Source organism: Zingiber officinale, chromosome 5B (genome assembly GCF_018446385.1).
Source record: "Zingiber officinale cultivar Zhangliang chromosome 5B, Zo_v1.1, whole genome shotgun sequence".
In the NCBI taxonomy this organism is placed as follows: Eukaryota; Viridiplantae; Streptophyta; class Magnoliopsida; order Zingiberales; family Zingiberaceae; genus Zingiber; species Zingiber officinale.
This window is the reverse complement of record NC_055995.1, coordinates 21,484,278-21,499,978: the sequence shown is the minus strand read 5'-3', so window position 1 is coordinate 21,499,978 and position 15,701 is coordinate 21,484,278. Positions and strand designations below refer to the sequence as shown.

The following is a 15,701-nucleotide window of genomic DNA, read 5'->3' as shown; positions in this document are numbered from 1 at the left end:
AAAAATCCAACACACGGAACCCAACAAGTATCGCCAAACTTTGGCGCTCTGATACCATATAAATTGGTATCAGGTTATCCCAAATATCCAAAATACGAAAACAAAGATCGCAAAACTTAAGCTCTGATACCAAATAAATTGTCACGCCCCAGAGGAGTCCCTGTCCGAAGAAATTTCAGCAGCATCTCCCCTGTACGACGGACAATCTGAAACTCAACCACAGGCGGCTGGAATTATAACAATAAATAAAAATAATCACCACGCAGTTTATATAGATATTCAGCCTCTGGCTGTCACAACCACGCAGTTAATAATAGTAATCACAAACAATAGTACTCCGACTCGAAATCCACCCTACTCAACTGCACTCGTAAAGCTCAAATCCGACGAACTCACCTCTTCTGCCGTCCAGGCAGGCATGTAGTAGAATAAAATCCAAATCATACCAAAAGTCCATCAAACGGAAGGATTCCATACAATATCCATATGTAAAATCCAAAACAAGACTAAAACAAAGTCTGATAGAGAAAAGCTAAAATAAAATAACAACTCAAAACTAGCAGAGAACTAGCACTACGTGCTGTGGGAACCAATGAGCCTCAACCTGAAAATATATCAACAATGGAGCGGGGTGAGTCCAACACTAACTGATATGCATAATAAAACAAATAACAGACAACAATAATCATGCGGTCTCACGAATACGAGAAGGATAAATCTGTTGAAACAAAATCGGGAGATAAGCATACTAGGAATCAGTCAAAGGTAGCAGGTGGTGAATGGGAAGTCATAATCCGATGCATGTCAATCATATGCATCCATATAAATCGTGATAAATCGCAAGAATTACAAACAATAAATCTGATAAATCGTATGGTGACCACGCTCGACATCATTGCTCCCGATGAGCGGCAAGTGGACGGGATCTTTGTCGGAGTACTCGTCCTCGACCCCAAATCATAAATGGGGAGCTCAATGCTCTCATCTCGACACGATGACGGGAGGATATCTCTGCTACCACCGGAGTCATCGACCAGCGAGCCAAACAGAGTCCACCATCTGCCGGCTACGCTACACTAAATGCCAACGGACCAAACAGAAGCGATCACGGCTACCACTACCGAGTCACGACTAACTGAGCACCGCCACACACCGCCTCGATATACCACTAATCCATGGTTGGTGGTGTATGCGATCGATATGGCGATGAGCTCAACCATAGTGGGAGCCGATTAATCGCACAACACGCAATCGTAATGCATGACACTAAGCATGATCTCATGAATAACATAGTAATGACGAATAAATAATCAAAGTGTGTACTTGGAAGATGTATCGATAGAAGGTAATCGGATAGCATCAAATAAACCCTAGATCCAGAAGATAACATAGCATGTGGTTGTGTCACTACCTAAAGCATATATGATCAGGTAAATAATATGCAGTGCAGAATAAATAAACAAGCAACCATGTAACTATCATGTAGTGACCAACCGAACAAAATGATTACACAATCACTGTTATATGTTAAACATATTATTATGCATATCAAAGACATAAGTCAAAGTACCCGCCTCCAATAGGAAAATAAGATCAGTCCGGTCCAACTCGGACGTCGAGATGCTCGTTTCGAATCAAAGTCCTATAATAAACCGTATAGTTTAGCTAAATTTAAGTATAAGCAAATAGCCAAACTAATTTCTAATCCACTGACCAGTTAGGGTTAGTTTCATTAACCCCAATTACACCGTTATATACCTTCTAAACCTAAATCAATAATTATTGCTAACACACTAGCAATAATCTACCACAAAGATCAAAACCCTAAATCTTACCTCAATTCACAGTCAAAGCTGATTGCTACAAGATGAGGTAGCTGTTGGAAACCCTCCACTGAGGTGATCAAAAACCTAACAAAATGTATAAAATCAGATCCCAATTTCACACTAGCAGCTTACCCTTGACCGGAAATGGAAGAAACCCACCGTATAGGGGTGAACCAGGGTATCAACAACGACTTTGGGTCGAATCTGATGGCCAACTACATTGCCAGGGCTCGGCTGTACTGGCTTCGTGCGGAAAGTAGGAACTCGGCCGGCGACAGATTAGGGTAAAGAGGAACAGCCGGCGCTAGACTCGGTTGCCGGCACAAAGTAGGCGACCGTCGGCACTACTCCGGCAGCGTTGGCTAGGGCTGAGGAGAAGCGGCAGAAAAGTAGAAGGGCAGCACGAAACTGTCGGCTGTGAGGGTCGCTGGCAGCACAGAGGGGAGAAAGCTCGGCACTGTACTGCAAGGTGACACCGTGGAGATGGGTGTCGCTGGAGTCGGGGCAGAGGCTAGGGCACCGGCGATTAGGGTCGGCGTCGACTTCTGTGGTGAAGAAAAGGAAGAAAGCTTGGGAGAGAAGAGGAAGAAGGGATCGGGAAGAAAGAGATCAGTAGAGGGAGAGGAGAGGCTTTAATCGCGGCAGTTAGGGCACAGGTTGCGACGGGGAGAGAAGAGGGGCGCGCGGGGTGGCTCGGCAAGGAAGAAACGGCGACAAAAGAAAATGAAAAGAAATAAAGAAAATAAAAGGAAAAGGATATATAAATATAATCTTTTCCTCGCTTAAATGGGGTAGCCTAAACAGGCTTTTTCCCGGCCCCGTTCTTGTCCCCGTTAACTCGTCCATACGAGCTCCGAAAAATACTATATGTCGAACTCGCTAAGCTCCATGGTCCATTTGATCAGTCGCTCGGACGCCTCGGGATTCAGTAGAACTCGGCCTAAAGGGCTGTTTGTCATGACGATGATCGTATGCCCCAGGAAATAGGGCCGGAGCCTCCGAGCGGCGAGAACTAGGGCGAAGGCAAGCTTCTCAAGACCAGTGTAGCGAGACTCAACATCCTTTAGAATGTGGCTAAGGAAATACACAGGCTGCTCTTCGCCGTTCTGCCGGACTAGCGCCGAACCGACAGCGTGCTCGGTCGAAGACAAATAAATGCGGAGAGGCTCGCCGACAGATAGCTAAGCTAATACAGGTAAAGAGTTTAGGTAGACCTTCAATTCTTCGAACGCTCGGTCACATTCCTCATTCCACTGGAATTTGGTTGCTCGGCGTAGAATCCTGAAGAAGGGCATGCTCCGATCGGCTGTCCTGAAGATGAACCGGGATAGTGCTGTTATGCGATCCTTAAGGCGTTGGACTTCCTTCAAGTTTCTGGGCGGCGGAATATCTTGTAGCGCTTTGACCTTGCCAGGGTTGGCTTATGCCTCGCTCGGTGACTATGTAGCCTAGGAAACGACCACTTTTTGCTCTTAACAGACACTTCTGTGGGTTCAGCTTGACCCCGTATGTCCGCAGTGTCCGGAAGGTTTCTTCTATATCTGCACAAAGGTCGGCCGCTCGGAGTGATTTAATGAGTATATCATCAACATATACCTCTAGGTTTCGCCCGATCTGCTTCCGGAACACCTTGTTCATGAGTCGCTGGTACGTAGCCCCTTCGTTCTTCAGTCCGAACGACATTACGTTGTAGCAGTAGGTGTCGTCCGCCGTAATGAAACTCACCTTCTCCTGGTCTTCCCGAGCGAGCGGCACTTGGTGGTAACCCTGATAAGCATCCAACATGCATATCAACTCACATCCAGCGGTCGAGTCCACCATCTGGTCAATTCGGGGCAGAGGGTAGAAGTCCTTTGGGCACGCCTTGTTTAGATCACGGAAATCGATGCAAACCCGCCATTTGTTGCCAGGCTTGGAGACCAGTACCACGTTTGCTAACCAGCTAGGGAACTGTACCTCACGTATGTGGCCGGCCTCTAGGAGCTTCTCTTCCTCCGCCCGTATTATGGCGTTCTGCTCGGCACTGAAATCCAGCTTCCTTTGCTTGACGGGTCGAGCGTCTGGCCGGACGTGAAGCTCGTGCTGCGCGGCGTTTGGCGAAATCCCTTGCAACTCGTGCGTTGACCACGCGAAGACGTCGTGATTCTACTGAAGGCATCTGACCAACTTTTCCTTCCGTTCTTCTTCCAGATCGGACGCAATGAAGTTGGTGGCATTCGGTCGGCCTTTCCGAATCTGTACTTCCTCATTTTCTTCATAAACTAAGGTGGGAGGCTTTTCAGTTATAGCATGTACCTCGATACGGGGGGCCTTCCGAGCGGACCTCGACTCGGCTCGCACCATCTCCACATAGCAACGCCGTGCCGCCAACTGATCGCCTCTAACTTCTCCCACTTGGTTTTCCACGGGGAACTTGATCTTTTGATGGAAAGTAGAGACGACAACCCGGAATTCGTTGAGGGGCGAAATGGCCAACTTCATCTGACCGACTGGTTGAACCTCGTTACCAGTGAATCCGAACAAGGGCGTGGTCATTGGTAGCAGCTCCGCCCTGTCGATCTGAAGCTGGTCGAACGCCTTTTTGAAGATGATGTTGACCGAACTTCCTGTGTCAATAAAGATGCGATGAATAGTGTAGTTTGCTATAACCGCTCGGATGATGAGGACGTCGTCGTGCGGCACTTCGACTCCCTCGAGGTCGCCAGGACCAAAGCTGATCGCCGGCTCGTTCGCCTTCTCTTGGCTGCATCCCACAGCATGTATTTCTAGTCGTCGGGCGTACGACTTGCGGGCTCGGTTGGAGTCACCACTTGTTGGTCTACCAGCGATGATATTGATTTCCCCCTGAGCGGCGTTACTTCTATTTTCTTCCTCCCGAGCAGACGGTCTGGCTCGCTCATGGGAGACCCGAGGGCTGCTTCTTGGTTGATGCTGGTGTCGTTGCTTGGGCGACTGTCTGGTTGTTCGTCGTCCGACATTTTGATGATTATGCCGCTGGTCGGGCGAAGGCGATCGGCGGCAATAGCTCCTTGGTTGAGTGACCGGGGCGAGACTTCGGCAGTCCCGGGTGTTGTGAGTCGCCGACTGATGAAGCGAGCAAAACATGGGAGTCCATATCTTTCCCTTCGGCTTAGGCCGTTCGGCCGCCACATGCTGGACAACGTGCTGCCTTGACTCCTGGTGAGGCCTCATCCCCTCAGCTCGGGGTCCTCGCGGTGGTTGATGGCTGATGGGAAACCTCCGCTCGGCCGCTGTCGCTGACTTTGATGGCGCTTCCTTCTTCCGGGCCGCTTGTGCTTCCTCCACGTTGATGTATTCGCTGACCTTCTTCAGCATATGATCGTAGTCACGCGGTGGCTTCCTGATGAGCGAGCGGAAGAAGTCTCCATCCACCAGCCCTTGTGTGAAGGCATGCATCATCGTCTCGGATGAGACAGCGGTGATATCCAGGGTGGCCTGGTTGAATCGCTGGATGTAGGCTTGGAGAGTTTCCCTGGCCCCTGCTTCATGGAGAATAAACTGACACTGGTCTTTTGGTAGCGTCTACTGCTTGCGAAGTGGTGGAGGAAAACCGTTCGGAAATCCTTGAAGCTTCGGATGGATCCGTCCGGCAGCCTCCGGAACCAACGTTGTGCGGAGCCGGACAGGGTCGTGAGGAAGACCCTGCATTTGACTCCGTCGGTGTATTGATAGAGAGTAGCGGCATTATCGAACATACCGAGGTGGTCATCCGGGTCGGTTGTGCCGTTGTACTCTCCAATTGCCAAGGGGGCGTAATGCTTCGGGAGCGGATCCTGAAGAATGGCCTCGAAAAACTGTCGGTTGATCCGCTCGGGTGACGACTCAGCCCGAGGCGCCTTCCCCTTCTTAGCATCCCGTACGGGCGCTTCATCTGATGACCCCTGATTGGCTTGGGCCAGCTCGGACGGAGTTTGGAACAAGGCCCGATGGAAGGGAATGGGGGCGGGCGGCGCTTCTCCCGGTGTGCCGGTCTGTCCTCTATTCTGCGCCCATGTAGAAAATTGCTTCGGCCGATCTTCTAGCACCGCTCGGCCACCCGACACCGAGGTGGCCTGCTGTGCCAGCCGCTCGGCGTTAGCCTTTTGTTGTTGTTCCACTATTTTCGCGGCTCGCACCTGGATGAGCGCGTCAAGTTCTTCCTGGGAGAGCGTCACGGTGTGTTGATGTAACGACCTGGCCCCTCGGCCCCATTGGACGCCCCAAGGCGGCCCCTCGGCCATGCCATTACTCACTAGGACTTCCCACCCCTGGCCAGTGAATTTTTACCTTCTACCAGGATTCATAAACTCTAGTAAATAAATTGTCACGCCCCGAGAGTAAGGTTGTCCGATGAAAATCGGACAACACCTCCCCTGCAACAGTGACATATAAACCAATATACATAGCCAGCAGATATACACATGCAAAATATAGCCAACACGACAAGAACTAAACACAACCACGCAGATAATAAGCAACCCACTCGGTTGGTAACTCAAACACAGCGGAAAACGAAATAACAAGTACCAAAATACCAAAAGAACTCACCGCGGGCCGGCCCGGCTTGACTCCTCGACAAAGCAAAACCAATCACAGAATAACATCAAGTCCCCAAAAGGGTTATTACAACACCAAGTTCAAAAGTTCAACTCACAACCAGAAAGATAAACACGTGGGACTGGCAGTCGGGATCCCCCAAGTGTACTGGCATCACTATCGGCCACCGTGAAATTACCAATGTACGAGGTGGTGAGTATAAAACTCAACGAGTAAAGAATGAAGAAATATGAAATAACATGTCAGGATAACAAGAACCGTTATCGGAGATAAATATAACTGAGAACTGCTAAAGGTAACAAAACATATAGCGTTTACCAAACCTTGATTCCAGAAAATAAATGAGTAACACCAGTCTGGGACCAATCCATACCAACTAAAGGCATAAACTGTCCAAGAACATCTGATCTGAAAAGTACATAAAGAATAATAGAGAAATTAACTCATTATAAAGCACACATCAAAAGATCAAAAATCAATTCAATCTGTATAAACAGAATAAGAATTTCCTTTAAAGGACAGTTGCATAGTAGCTGAATAGCCACGTCTGCGATGAGGTCCTGCGCCCTCGACTCGCTATCACTACCCAATAAGTGTGTGAGTGGGGGCAGACAATGACGCGCTACCCATGAGTGGCCGAGCGTGCGGCTCAGGCCAATGACCGTCTCAACCACAAGGGAGCCAAGGTCATCGGTGATGCATGCAATGACATGATGCGAACAATGCAACAGTCATCATATATACAAAATCAGGTATGCTACATGAAGCCGCATGCTTAATACAAAGCATAAATAAACAGTAGTCCAGACAGGTAGCATGGTATCTAGTATCTGCTAATTATCAGGAATAATAACGGGAGACTGTATAGATACGAATGTGAGCATCTCGAAGATTGAGTGGATAAAGTATCAAGCACAAGACATAATACGAGTGGAGTCAAGGTAAAACTCTACTTTATCCGAACTACTCATGCACCAAGAGCAATAACTAAAGAATCAAGTCAAGAAATACTCGCCTCTATATGTAGGCTGAATCCAACATCAATCTCGTCACGACGCTCGTCCTGATCAAAGTCCTGTATCAACGTATCAATTTTAACTATATACATATGCAACTGATTAACTATACTACTGTACAAGACAAGCGACTTTAATTCGAGTTCCATTCATTAACCAAATAAAGCCACACGGATCTACCCAAAACCAGTCCACATATCCAATTTACATACTCCATTCCCACAATTCTAGCACCCACTATGACAATTACAATCCCAAATCATGCATTTGTTCCCCAACCAATGCATAAATACGTATTCAATTAAACTAAGTATCCAAAATCTATAGCTTACCTTACAGTAGTCTCCCCCACTGATAACTCACTGTCGGAAGGTGAGATCCTCGGCACAATCTCACTGGTGCTGCCTGCTATCGCAGCTCCACAGATCAGAGCTCCTATAGAGCTACAAGCCATTGAAGTCACACCATTCATCACACAATACCACTTGAATCCTACACCTAGGTCAACCGGTTAAACATCTGGAACAATAGAGACCTTACCTACTGCTTCCCAGGTGAAGAACAGCTGCTGGAGGTTGTGGTCGTGCCCCTCCCAGTGTGACACTGCCAGGAACGAAACCACAATCATCTCAATCTCGCATACCAGAATCAATCCCAGACCTCCACAGCCAAAGAACCCTAAATCAATCAGCATACCTCAACCTACCTCAAGGACAGGAACCCTCCACGATCGGAGAAGAGAAACCCGACAAGATCGGCTCGACTCTAGGTGCGGTGATACGAGGCAGCTGCCGGGAGTACAAGTCCTCGCCACTATCAAGCTCGGGAACAGGCGATGCCACCCTCGGTGTCACCGGAGCTCGGATCCGCTCCTCCCGACCGGAGATTCCTCGCGCGAAGCAGCAATCCGAGGAGAAGGGCCTCCGGAAACGCTGTAGACAAGGGGTAGAGGCTAAGAAGCTTTGGAGATCGGCGGACCAACCATTGCCGTGATCTCGCGTGCGGAGATGCCGTCGCGGCGCTGGTCGGCGATTTCGGGAGAAGAAGACACGAAGAAAGGAAGGGTCGGCGCTTTAGGGCTTTGGTGGGGATACTGTAGCTTCTTATAGAGGTAGGATTTAAGTTCTCCCCAGCCCTTAATTAGCCGTCCTCTAATGATGATTTCCAATACCATCTTAAGCCCAATAATTTATCCACTTAAATATTGTCATACGCCCTCCAAATAAATCCAGAAAAATGTCTAAATATTCCCGTAAATTATTATAGGTTATTCACTTTGTCGTATCTCACAATTGACGTCCAACCTCTTCCATCGTCTCGGCTACGGATTTAGGTGCGTTCCCACAGACGACGCCAATTTGATCCTGTCTGAGTGCTGAGTCGATGAACGCTGGGTACGTGGCGCTCCCGGTGATGACGTATAGCCCTTCGACTGCTGTGAACCTCCGGCGAGAACCTGCAAGCACAAAATCGAGCCAGGAAGGGGTTCCTGGCAACGGTCCTCCGACGCTCAAGTCAACTCCGGCGGAAAGAGAGAAAGACGAGAATGAATACTGTAGCTACAGTAACGTAGAATGCGTACCTCCGTCGAAGCCTGGGGGTCCTTATATAGGGCTCCTGGGGGGATGTGTGCACGTATCCCAAAGTGTGCACGCTCCTCAAAGCATACCTGGAATGGCCGTGTCAGAAAAACGTTCCTGGCGCCATGCCGCAATTGTCCGGGCATATCTCTGACGTGACAGTGGAAACTTCCATCGTATGATTCTCTGTCCGGTCCAACCGTCAACCATGCTGTCTGTCGGCGACACACGTCTCGAGAAGGATATCCTAAGCTGCTCCCTTTGTCCCCTTCCGCTCCTTGTCCGTTTCGGGCCGAGCGGAAGAGCCACTCAGCCCCGTAGGGCTCGGACCTGAAGGCGTGGCGGACCGAGCGAGAATGCTTCCTTGGTTGAGCTGCAGTTCAGCTGAGCGGACATGCCGCTCGGTTCGGCAATTTCTCTGTACTTGGCAGCTTGTGAACGTGGTCGAGCTGTCTTCGCACCACCCTTGGCACGATCCTGGTCGAGCGGCCATAAGACTTCTCCAGGTCGGGCGTCCATAAGGCCTCTCTGATCGTCCGAACCCGTAGGTTGACCCCTCTGACCTTAACCTCCACGTGTCGTTGATCCTTGCCCACGCGGGTCCCCCTGTGCTTACCACCAGATCAGCTGATGATTGGGAGAATGCAAGGGCTTTTGTACACTTTCTGAAAAAGTTTTATGATGCGACTTTGGAGCTAAGTGCATCAAAAACTTCTACATCCCAATTGATTTATCAATCAATGATTGCACTACAAATTGAGATTGAGAGAAAGAGAATTGATGATTCCGATCCCACTCTTCAAAAGGTAGCATGTGCAATGAAGGCAAAGTTTGACAAGTATTGGGGGAATTGGGATAATATTAACCCTTTGATATTTATTTGAAATATTTTGGACCCAAGGAACAAACTTCAGATGATCAAAGTGAGTGTCAAAAAATTTAGAGGTACTCCTACAAGAATCCAAGAGTTCATTGATAAGATCAAACAAAACTTGGTAACTTTATAAATGGAGTACAAAAGAATAAGTGATATAATGAATGTTGACAGTCAGACTATGCAAATAGAGTGTGATGGTGGAGATGGCGGTACTAGTGGTGGTGGTGGTCTTTGTGATGAATTGTTTAATGATGTGGAAGCATAAAATGAAGAAGAGCAATATCCAATGAAGTGGAAAAGTACCTAGCTGATGAAATTGAAAAACGATCTAATCAATCTTTTAATCTTTTGGAGTGGTGGAAAGGAAGTGAAACTAGGTACCCAATCCTTTCGGTTATTGCCAAGGATATTTTTGCAATTTCATCCTCAACTGTTGCTAGTGAGTCCTCTTTTAGCTTGGGCAAAAGGGTTGTGGATCCTTTTAGGAGCAGTTTGAGTCCAAAAATGATAGAGGTATTAGTGTGTACTAGTGATTGGCTAAGAGCAGAGGAGTTTAGTTTTTGGAAAGATCCAACGGATGATGACCTTGAATTATATAAGGAAATTGAAGAAATTGAAAAGAGTAAGAGTTTTTATATAATTAAGTTTAAATTTAAATAATATTTATCATCATTAATCTAACATGAGTATAATACTTCTTTTTACAGCTGCAAATGCCACACTCAAGCCCAAGTTATTTGTTCTACTTCCACCTCCATTTTGATTTAACTTGAAATGTAAGATTATATTTATATTGCCAGCTGTATGTATTATTCTTTTAGAAGTTGACTCAATCTGATCTAATGCAAATTACTTAAGTGATGGATTTATATTGCTATCACTTTCTTTTATAATTAATACCTATGTTGCATGGATACGGATAAGGGTATCATATCGGACACGACATAGATACGACGATATGGAACATTTTGAAAATATAAGACACGATACGACTAGGATATAATGATTATTAAAAAATATAAAAATATTATATTTTGCGTCTTATGATATATTGTGCATCTTATGATTCAATTCGGTAGGGCTGTAAACGAGCCGAGCTGAGCCAAGCTTTAGGGTGTTCAAGCTTGTTTGATAAGGTAACGGAGCCAAGCCGAGCCGAGCTTAAAATGAACAAAGCTTTTGAAATAATTGTTCAAGCTCGACTTGGTTTATTTTTTATGAGCTTGAGCTTGTTTGAAGCTTGACTTAAGCTTGGTTTGTTTAAATGCTATCAAACTCTCAATTTAAGCTTGGCTTGAACTTAGTTTGAGCTTAGTTCGTTTAGATGTTATCGAGCTCTCAATTCAAGCTTGTTTGATTGTTTGAAACTTTTAGTTGTTTGATTTATTATTGAGCTTGATAATTTAAACTTATTTATTTATTTTATTTTATTATTTATTTAGCATATTGATAAGAGTTTTATTAATGAATATGGTTCATAAACATTGTTCATGAACGTTGTTCACGAACGTTGTTTACGAACGTTAATGAGATGAACACATATGTGTTCAAGTTTATTTGTTTAGTTTAATGAACTGTTCAAGCTTGTTTGTTTAATTGATTTTGTGTATATTGAACGAATATAAACAAACTCTTACCAAGCCGAACACCAAGCTTGTTCACAAATGCTTGGTTTATTTACAACCCTAAATCCAAGTCAAAAGTTATGACATTTCAAAATTCACTCGGCAAACACGTTGTAGCAGCTATTGGTTAGTAGCTGCTACAACACAATTTTCTCTGTTATAGCGGCTACTAGTTTGTAGATGCTATAACAACACAGGAAAAACTATGTTGTAGCAACTACTTGTTAGTAGCTATTATAACAGAGAAAATTATGTTGTAGCAGCTACTGTTAGTAGCTGCTACAATGTACTTATTGAGTAAATTTTGAGAGGTCATAATTTTTTATTCTTGGTTCAACGATAAAGTTGCTTTGCGATCTAAAGGCCACGGGTTCGTGGAAACAATCTCTTGTAAAAAGCAGGGTAAGCCTATGTAAAATGAATTATTCCTCGGACCTCGCATAGCGGGAACTTCATACATCGGGCTGCCCTTTTTTCATGACTTTTGATTCTGGATGAACCATATAATGCACAATATATCAAATCGAAGATCTTTGAACGAGTTTCGATTTGCTATGTTGTGCATCTCATGGTTTAATTTGAGTCAAAAGTTATGACCTCTCAAAGTTCACTTAGCAAATACATTGTAGCAGCTACTAACCAATAGCTGCTACAACACAATTTTCTCTGTTGTAGCTACAATGTGTTTGTCGAGTAAACTTTGAGAGGTCATAATTTTTATTTCTGGATGAACCATATAATGCACAATATATCAATCGAAGATTTCTGAACGAGGTTCGATTTGATATATTGTGCGTCTCATGGTTAAATTTGAGTCAAAAGTTATGACCTCTTAAAGTTCACTTAACAAATACATTATGGCAGCTACTAACCAATAGCTGCTACAACATAATTTTCTTCATTGTAGCAGCTACTAACTAATAATTGCTACAACATAGTTTCTTGCTATAACATACTGTACCAAATTTTGGTATACCAAAATTTTTGGTATGAAACTTATACTATACCGAAAATTCAATATACCGAAACTTCAATATATTGAATTTTCGGTACGGTATCAGTATAAATTTTTTTATACTGAATTTTTTGGTACAGTATATGATATGGGAATTTGGTATCGATATACCGTACCAACCTAGCCCTATTCCTTATAAAACCTTCTGAAGTTTCACGGTGTAACTCAAGGCTTGCATACTATCATCCACACAATGAAACTTTGAAGAATTATCATTAATGAGCGGTTAAATTAGTGGATTATATTTTCTGAAGATTTAGGGTTTAGGGAAACTTGATCTAATTCGGCAATGATTATCTGGATTAGGGATGAAATCCAATAGTGGTCCTTTAAGGTTATACTTGTTTGTGATTGATGCAAAAAATGGAAATACCGAATACTTCATTAGTTGTCACGTCTACAAAGAAGCTGATCATATTTCCTACATTTTGTAAAAACATTTGTATATTCAAGGAGTGTACAAATTTGGAGAAAAATTATTAGCGGTTGTTGGAGAAACATTTGTATATTAATACAGCTTGGTGAAACTCGTAATCATAATACTATATATGTTTTTGCGTAAATTGTTAGCTTTCTGTTCTTATGTATTTCTTGAGTACGACAAGGAAAGAAGAAAGAGATCATTTATTTCTATGAAACATCAAATATAGTCATATATATTTGTTGTGCCGGTCGAGTCATTTTCAAGATATCCTCGATACAAGTTGTGCTATTCTCCATGCTCCAGTACTTCTCTCCTTTGACCTTTTTATGAGCTAGCTAGCACACCCTTTGTCTCAATATTATGGCATTAAGAATTATGTTTAGCATGTGAATAAAATAGTTAAGGTAATTTTATCGTTGACCTTAGCTAGCTTCAATTTTCTGCACAGAGGTTTATCCCATGTGAATTTGGTGCTGACCCTGACAAGATTTAGATTCTTGGGATGGATTATGATTTTTACGAGAAGAAAGTTGAAATTCGACAGTTGTATAGAGAAAGAAGATCTTCCTTACACCTATGTTTGTTGTAACTTCTTCCAGAGGTATTTACTTCCATCGCTTGTACAGCCAGCTCTAAAGGCTCCTCCAAGAGACAAAGTACACATTTTTGAAGGAAACATTAAAGGTCAGTTGCCATACATCAAAGTCAAGTAGTATCGAGAAATTTCAGAATATTATTTCTTCATGCCATTTACTTCAGCTCAAGCTTAGTGTTGATATGTTAGTTTCTCTGATTATGTCATTTCCTCTTTGCAGCTATGTTGATGAGAAAGATGTTGCTACATGAGAAAGATGTTGCTAGTTGCTACATTCACAATTTGTGCGATAGATGACACAAGAACTTATAAATAAGGTAGTATATCTATGACCGCCAAGCAATGTCTATTCAACTGGTCGAGATTTGGGAGGTTAAAATTGGAAAGAAGCTTGAAAAAAAGTTATATAACTGAGGAGCAACTTCTTGGAAGTAGGTATAAATATTCATTTGTACTTCGCTTTGGTTCCTCTTATCGATTAATTTCCTAGTGTAAAATGCTTCCAATTTCAGAGACCCCATGCCCGAGCATCATGGATATGATCTTCATATATTCCACTTTTGTAAAAGGCGATCATACTTCGGCATCAACTCATCCGGCTTGGATGGGAGCAAGCTATATCCACATGTGAGATGCAAAACCGCCAACAAATATCTGGGTATTCTCTTGGATAATATTGCAAATCCTGCGATCCAGTTAAGTGATTCATTTCTGTTTCTCATGCTCTATAGTTCGAAATCATCATTCTTTCTGATTACTGCTAGACCTATTGACTATGCTTGTATCAAATTTCTGTATCTTGTTTAGAGCAATCTTTCCATCTTTTAATCAAGTGTTTGAGTTGTGAAAAACGCATAGCGAGCGTAAGACTGAGTTCGAATGGCGAATATAAACAATATACTGTTAGTATCAGAGTAAGCGGCATTCTGTCACGATAGTAATCTGTTATTCATGCTCCATGCATCGTAAATCTATGGTAACTACATTTTTCTCCTATTGGATTATTGTCTATAATAAGTAAAAATTCCTCTGCAGACTTAAATTCTTTCTTTCTCAGAGACTCTGGTGTATGACATGAGTATGGATCTAAGTATGCGACATGACCATTTCTAAAATTTTGTGGGTGACTAAAAAAGTTAGTGTCTACTAGGAGTAGTGTCGGTGTCTAACTATCAATATCCATGTAGCAATGCCAAATTCTCTTCTTGGATGTTCTATTAATGCAAGTTTTGATTCTTCCTATGGTTGTATCATAGTCTTTTATCAGTTCATGTGTTTGGTTAGTCCATTTGACTACAAAGTACTACCAATGTTGGATTATTTATCATCGAATCCTGTATATGTTAATGAAGGAAAGTGCTTTGGATGTTCGGGGATTACTTGAGGCGAGGTGTTTCTTGTATATTATACACAATTGAGGAGTCTAGTGAGTGAGGGTTTATGATACAAGAGTGTTTAGGTAGGGCATGAGAAAGAGCTAAACTGGGACAAGCTTCTCTAGCCCCATTTAATACATACTCATCCTATGATGATTGAAGATTGATTTCATAGGATGCTTTAAGAAATTTTTTGATATTACAACTCTCGAATATTCATTACAAGAAATCATTCAAAAGATTCCGACAAATAAAACTTAACAGTTGTAATGTCAAACAAGTAAGCGAACATTATAACATCCTTGTCCTACAATATGGGTTGCATAATGAGGTTAAGGTATAAAAAGTAGTCTTAGTCTCAATAAGAATCATACGTGATGGATATCAAATGAAGACTATAATGTGGGAGGGAAAATGAAGAGTCAAACTAAAATAATCGAAAAATTTAGTGAAATATGAAATTAGAGAAATCATAAAGCCATAATAAAATAAATTAACAAATGCCTAACTCTTATTTTCTGCAACTTCACTAAATTTCTTCACTTGCTCAATCTTTTTATTATGTTGTCTAATGATGATTAAAATAAATTATGTGAAAAAAGAACATAATCCCTGCAAGTCTATTGGCAAATCCTTAAAAATGGACCATTTTTAGCACTAATCTATCTTAAGGTCTAAATCATTCGAACACTCTTACTTTGAAGCTTGAACTATTGGGTACATATATCCCGAGCAAGACCAACTAAACTGGCAATCAAGACAAGTAGATAAAGAAATGCAGATAATTCTAAGAAATAAACAAAAGGAACA

General features: G+C 43.2%; 1 pseudogene; it reads left to right on the top strand.

Annotated features, from left to right (window-relative positions):
- The window catches only part of LOC121984229, a 36,571-nt pseudogene that overhangs the window by 20,125 nt on the left and 745 nt on the right, over positions 1-15,701 (top strand).